A 7,641-nucleotide genomic window follows, 5' to 3' on the forward strand; every position below is an offset into this window, starting at 1 on the left:
AAAAAATCACGGATTTGAACTTCAAACTCAAATGTAAGTAATAACAACCAACTGATTCTCTTTTTGACATAGAAAATTAGCAAACTAGTGCAACTTTGAATGAGGCTCTTGTCGATTTAAAGAAAATTAGCAAACTAGTTTTAGCTTTCATTCGGTTATATTTGTTTTCCAAATCTGATGATACTCTTTTGAACTTTGCGTTGCGTTGGGTGATGAAAAAGGTTTAAATTTATTTTGTGGACATATTGATAAGTTAGAAGAAACCTCTTCCATTTGTGTCTCTATGGCCATGAAGAATCTCCAAAGGAACAATAAGAGGATTCTGATTCAGATCTGAATAGACCATGCCATGGAAAACATATGCTGTGGAATCATCTGAACAAGCTGTAAACAAAGGGTAGTTGCGATGGAAAGCCACATTTGTTATGTATTTATTGTGAGATCTGAACACATTTGGAAAAATCATATGTTAATGTTAGATTCATGGATAGCAAGCATGGTATGTATTAATGAAAAACATACCTGAGAACTTTGTAAGGTTTTGAAGAAAGATCCATGTCAAACCAACATAACTTTCCATCTTTACTTCACACAATAACATTATCACCTGCATAAAAACAATAATATAGTTTTCATTAAAAATTATTGATATAGAACAATAAACAAGGGATAGAATTGGAAACATACCACCAGGATGAATGGAGATAGAAGAGATTTCACGAACTCCAGCTTCAAGCTTTTTGATGAACTTCTTCATTACTAAATCATAAACTCTGACATTCTTTTTTCTTGACAACATTCTTTTTTATATATTATTATGTCTAGATACATAATAATATATAAAATGATCTTGTTTTGGTTAATAAACTATGTAAATATTAAGAAATGAAGTTTGTGCACTAGTTAGTCCCTTATGTCATTCATGCATGAACTATTGTATGCTTAAAGTCGATCAGGTGGGGTTGCTGGTAAAGTGGTAAGTATAACCCTTTTGCAGAAAAGAAAACAATTTTTTGAGTTGCATATAGAAGAAAAATTGTCGTTAATTTAGAAAAAAAAATAATGAAATATTTAACAAGTAATTATTAAGGTATTTTTGGAGGATAAATGAATAGTACTTTGAGTGGAAATGTGGGGAAAGAAAGAAAGGACAATTCTACCCACCCAAGACCCATACCTATATGGGCAACAGTTGCATGGTCTCCCCACCACAACAATAATAACCTTTGACAATTCTAATTCTAGGGACAATTCATCGTTTTCATTGAAATATTTTGTTGTTTTTTTATGTTTTTTTTCCTATTTTTTTAAGGTTTCTTAACAGTTTTTCTGTTTTTTTTTTCTTATTTTAGATGTCAAAAACAGATGACTATATTGAAGTGGAAGACGAGACGATTGAAGTTGACAACCCAACAAATGATCAAGTTCCACAAGAAAAAGAGAAAAAAACTAAAGAATTCAACCCAAGATCGAAATTTTGGAATGAATTTGAAAGGTATAAGGACGAAAATGGTGTTCAAAGATGCAAATGTAAGCATTGTGGTGGTGGGAATTATAAGTGTGAATCGGGTAGTTATGGGACCAAAAATCTAGGTTATCATTTAAATAAATGTAAAGTTTACTTGGCTACACTTAATGGTGGGCAAAAACAAGTAACTTTCCAATATGGTGATGAAAACAAACTGTCGGCTTGGAAATTTGATCAAAAGGAGAGTCGGAAAGCTCTAGCCCACATGTTGGTAGTTGACGAACTTCCTTTTAGCTTTGATTCTTGATCCGAGGAACAAAGTAAAGTATTTGGTTATACTACTTGAGGATCGTTATGGAGAAAAGGGGGTGGAGGCCAAAAAGAAATATATCATGGATTCTATGTATGAATTATATAATGATTATATTAGAATTCATTCTCCAAGTTCTACTTCAAGTACTGCCGAGTCTACCACTTCATCATCGATACTAGGGAAACGCCAAAACTCGGATTTTATGGCACCTAATCCCCCATTAAGAAATAAACTAAGAGAAAAAATGAAGACGAACATAGTTGAATCAATTGGGGAGTTAGAAAAGTATTTGCAAGAAAGTGTTGAAGACGACTCATAAATATTTAGTATTCTAGATTGGTGGAAAGTGAATAGTCCAAGATTCCCGGTTCTATCATTGATGGCTAGAGATGTGTTTGCCATTCCCGTCTCAACCGTGGCTTCAGAATCCGTTTTTAGCACTAGTGGGAGGGTGTTGGATCCGTTTAGGAGTTCTTTGACTCCTAAGATTGTTGAAAGTTTAATTTGTACACAAGACTGGATTCGGGGTAGCATAAGTGACACAATTGATTATGAAAAAGATTGGGAAGAAAATCAACAAATTGACAAAGGTAATTGTTTATCGTTCATTATTTTAATTATTGTAAATTTAATATATTTTCGTTTTAATAATAACGTTATTTGACTTTTTTTATATGGAATTGAGCAAGATGAAGTAGTGAATGTGCAAGAAGAACGAGTAGGTGCAAGAAGACGAGTATATTTATGAATGTCTTTTGGAACTTGAATGTTATTATTTTCGTAATATGTAATGGATTTCTATGTTTTCTAGATTGACGACATGAGTTTTTTTTGGTAAATGCAAAATATATGCATATACATTGATATCAAGTAATTTAAATGATTGACTTTGGTTGTTATTATTTCTTTTATGTATTTGTTTTTTAACATCTTATTAGATTTGATTAAATCGTTAAACGAATACTTGATATCTCAAATATTATTGAGTAAAAAATCTCAATGTTCAAAATTTGAGCACGAAATACTTATTTCATTAAATTTATTTTTAGGTCCCATTAAAAAAAAATCGGGTAATACCCGAATTACCCTTACCCGACCCACTACCCGAATTACCCAAACCCGAATTACCCGAATTTAGTTTGGGTAGGGTCACGGGTAAATTTTTTAACATGAATTACCCGAATTACTCGACCCGAATTACCCGAAACCCGAAAAATTTACCCGATTGACACCGCTACCTCATCTTCAATCCCTCAACCATCGTTCCATCATGAGAATTATCATGGAAGCAAGAGACCTCACTCCCACACTCGGTGTCCGATATAACCCACGAGGGCCACCGCCTCGATTACGTTCCCTATGAACCTTAAACTGCTACTGATTATAGCTTACTATACTCAACGAAGGTATACCCTTGTCCTCATCCATTTCATTCCCTACTGATGACTCTCTCATGGTATAAGAAATACCTCCCAGCAAACATACTGCCCAAATACTCTGGTGAAAAGATCGCAACTATATGCTACTCCATGGGGTTTACCTCCCAACTCGGAAACCGGAAGCTTAATATCTCTTTTGCTTCTCACAGGAAACGGAAATAGCGCAACTCTGGTCACAGAAAGTGACATCTCAACTATCGGCCAATTTCTCAATTCAGACCACAATCCTCCATAAAGCACCATCTCTACTCATCCCTGAGTCTTGCGACTCCAACCGACATCTCACCAGTAAAATCTCTTGGAAACTAACTCAATTTCCCTCTCAAGGTACGCTCTAATTGAAGCTTGCTCAACATGGAACTCTGTCCCCACACTCTATCATATCAGTTCTCAGTCTAAACAATCACAACGGGACAACTGGTAAAGTCAGAAGCACTATCTGCTACGAATCATGGTACTCGAAGCATTTTATCTCCCCTCAATCTACTACTTAGAACCCTGGAATTCACCCTGTTTCGAGTATGGGTCCTCTGCTTTCAGTAGTACGGGACCATACTAACTGCCACATCTACCCATACTTTCCACACGTATCATCCCATATTTCCTAAGTAGCTGCTCAACCTTCTCGATCACCAATCCCGTTATACCTGGTCGCTCTCCAGAGAATACTCTCTTCTATCAGCATACTCATCTGACTAAGGTCGCTCCCTAGGTTCTCACACTTCTCTGCCATCAGCTGCTGAAGAACTCCTTATGATGTCAACCATCTACCTCCTGAATATCTTCATATTCACTTAGTAGCTGACTCCCATCATCAAAAGTTCCACAAAGCACGAAGCAAGCAACATTCAGGCATCGAATAACCTCCACAGGCACAAAATACTACTCGAGTACACAACTCCACTTGATTTATTCACAAATCAAAAGACATCACCGAACTCAGGCTATCTTACCTCTCATGGTATCTAATCACTCTTTTCAGTAGACTCCTCAAATGCTCATCTAGGTATCTCTCCTAGATTACCCCGCTACTCAAAGCTCTCTAAAAGATTCCTGTTAGGTACTCCTACTCAGTACATTCACAGAGCAAATAACAGATCGCAACATCTCCTAGGCTAAGGCATCACAAATCAGGCAACTCTAGCCCTAGATCTGAAATACCTAGCCTATCCTCTAGCATGCAATTCTACTATCTCATAAACATCTCATAAATATCTCATAAAGTAAACAATTAAGGTATTTTGGGAAATCACCGTTTGGGCTCTGGTTGATTGTACACACTGCTCCTTCTTGTTTTTCTATTAGAAACTCTTACTCATTTTAGAAAAATCATTTCTTTTGAAAACTTTTCTCAAATCCTCAATTTGATTCCGGACATACCCGAACGTGCATCCGAATCCCTCAAACCAAAGCTCTGATACCAAGTTGTAACACCGTAAGTTTTCAAACAAAATTTTCATTTAAAAATCACATTAATCTCATTAACATAAATCACAAAATCTCCAAAATCTCAATTTATCAAAACACGTGTCTATAATAACAAAATCCAGGATCCACAAAATATAACTCAGTCTCGTGTGTACAATCAAGCCGGTGCCTTCCCGTGATCCTGAGAAGTACCTGAAACACATAACACATACACGGTAAGCATGAAGCTTAGTGAGTTCCTGGAAATACCACACATATCTCATTAGCCTCTCATGACTATGCTCAAAATAAGACCCTCCGGTCAATGTGCCTGATGAGTCAAAAACTCTCATAAGATCGATAGATTCTTAAAAAATAAAACAGAAAGTATACCAAAGAACAAACACACAATGAATAAAACAGATGTCGAATGATTAAAACAACAACACCTCAGAAGAGCTCGACGAAGAACTTCTACTGTAGAGTTGTGCTAGGGTTACAATACTATTAAGGAAAATGTTCAAGAAACATAAATAATGTGATGCATGCATGCACCATAAATACTAAACCCTAATAACAAAAACACGGATGGACAAGCCCAAACCATGAAAACATTGGACCAAACTAGCGAAGCCCAATGACGCAACCCATAGACTCAACAATGAGGCGAAAGATCACTTCGGTTGAGCAACAGTGGTTTTCTTTACAGTCTTGAACAAAAGCAATATGATGGCGAGTAGAGTCTGTCAAAAGTTAATATACCACCGAAGCATATATGTGAACATCTTCTTATCAGCTTCACTGTTCTGATTGCACCTATATAAGATATCGAGAATATGCTCCATGCAGGAAGTGGAGAACATGTGCTTGTCTGCAAGAGCGAGCATGCATTTTTGACCTTCGCCTCCGGTGAACATGATTGTGTGAAACTTTGGGTCAATTTTTCCCTTCATCATCACGTTGATGTCGCTTTCCTTCCCAATTGGCTTGATAATGAGCTTCCTTGTCAAGGCAGAGACGATCTCCTGATCCATCTTTGCGACCTCAAGGATATAACACACCAGCATTTGCTTCATGTGATCGATGATAGGCTCATACTCTTGTTGATTGGTCAGCAAGATATTGTTCAGGAGGATCCAGTCATGAGGATTCAAATTTGGCAGATCAGCAAGGAAAATCATATGAACCGAACTGTCTGAGCCTCGGGTCACTTTGAATTTGATATTGATAAACTTCCCTGCTGAAGTGGGTTTCAACACCTTGACTGTTGTAATCTTATGTTTGCTCCAAGTCAGGTATTATGGTTGAGAGAACGCAAGATAGTATTCGATCAGGTCTCGATCAACCTTCAGGTCAGGAGAGGGGATGGCAACAGTGGACTTGAAACAATGAAAGATGAACGCCTTTCGGGTGATTGGCATATCAAATTGAGAATCCTTAGAATTCTCAAGACCAAATGAGAGGACAGGTTCGGGCTAGTGTGTGCTGGGAGACTCGATTGCCTCCTTCAGAAGTTTTTCCATTGACCACAAAGGAAACAAAGATTTCCTTCGTTCCAATGCATCGTTCGCTTCTTTTTGTTTCTTCTCCCTTTCAGCTTCTTCATTTGCTTTACGAAGCTTTTCCTCAAGCTCTCGTTCATTTCGCTTGATTTTGAGGTCTTCGACTTTAAAAGCTTTGTCTTCGGGTTCAACTACATCTTCGGTTTCTACCTCATCATCTTCACCAATTTTCTTCTTTCGTATGTCCTTCATACTACCCGAAGCTTCATTACCTTTGGGTTAAGCAATGACTTTTGGTTGGAAGATGGGTTTGCTTTTTGGAGGTTGTTGAGATTGACCTTGGCTAATATCTTCTCCCCTTTGTTTTGGAGGGACAACGGTCTTCGGAACACTTTCAATCGTGCTTAGAATGTCTAGAGTAGGTCTTAAATTCTCAGAGAATTAGTGTCGAACGGGGATGTTAAGGACTAAGTCATACGCTTCCAGAAGATGTAGAAGAATGGAATGCACATCACCAACGCTGCTTTTGATGACAACTTGCTTCGACTTGAGTTCATCATTCTCTTTTAGCGTCTGGTTAAGCTTCAGAGCCTGAGTCTTGATTTTGGTGGTTTTGAGAGCCAGTTCATCCATGAGTTTGTTTTCCATGGCTAGATCAGCTTGGAGTTTATCAAGACGCTGATGGATGGAAGTTTGAAGCTTATTGTTTTCAGATTGTAAATTTTGATGAGCCTCTGCAAAATACTTCTTTTCAACCTGAAGCGACTGTGTAAGATTGTCAACCGAAGCATTCATAGTCTGAGCATTCTTCTGAGCTGCAACTTGAAGACAATCAAGAAAAATGTGAGCATCAGAAATTAGTTTTTCGACTTTTTCGGTTGCTTGCTTGCAATCCTTGGTAGATTCTTCAACGACATTAGATGCTTTCTGTCATGAGGAATTAGAAGCATCTGTAGCTTTGACATCATTGGAAATGGTAGTATCATGCTCCTTGATAAAGGTTGCCAATAGAGCCTTGATTGTGGCTTTAGAGTATGCCTCACTTGGAGTACAAGAGGAAGAAGAAACCAATTGGTCAAGGTTGTCATTCAAATCCTTTAAATGCATCTTCGTGACAGGAGCGTCATCATCATCATCGCTCTGAACTCGATATGGGCTAAAATAGCTGAATCAAACTCCATTTTTGCTCCGCCAAGAACGGTTTCAGTTTCATGTGAGTGAGTGGGAGATAAAGGTTTTAAGGTAATGGGGGGTTCAGGTTCTGAAGTAGGTGCCCCCGTATCAGATACGTTGACACAAACTTGAGGTTCGGTTGTAGTAGTAGTGGTTGTGGTAACTTAGGTGAATAAATGAGTGGGAATTGGAATTGAGGTTGTAGTTGAGGATGAGATGGGAGGTGGGCACGAAGCAATGGTAATAGGAACTAATTGTGTAGGAGAGGGAGGAGGTGAGTTTCGGTTACCTTCATGAGCTGGTGAGGGTGGAGGCGAATTACCTCAAAGCGAACTCTCG

At 37.9% G+C, this 7,641-nt stretch overlaps 1 long non-coding RNA gene across 1 annotated transcript; it reads right to left on the bottom strand.

Moving 5' to 3' along the window:
- Nucleotides 1-317: 317 nt before the first annotated feature.
- LOC111910151 (uncharacterized) lies at nucleotides 318-793 on the bottom strand. Its single transcript, XR_002856458.3, has 3 exons — nucleotides 688-793; nucleotides 523-607; nucleotides 318-443 (listed from the first exon to the last, which is right to left on the bottom strand). It is a non-coding gene; the product is annotated as an uncharacterized LOC111910151 (long non-coding RNA).
- Nucleotides 794-7,641: the final 6,848 nt, after the last annotated feature.

The sequence above is a fragment of the Lactuca sativa genome, chromosome 5, assembly GCF_002870075.4.
Source record: "Lactuca sativa cultivar Salinas chromosome 5, Lsat_Salinas_v11, whole genome shotgun sequence".
Classification (NCBI taxonomy): domain Eukaryota; kingdom Viridiplantae; phylum Streptophyta; class Magnoliopsida; order Asterales; family Asteraceae; genus Lactuca; species Lactuca sativa.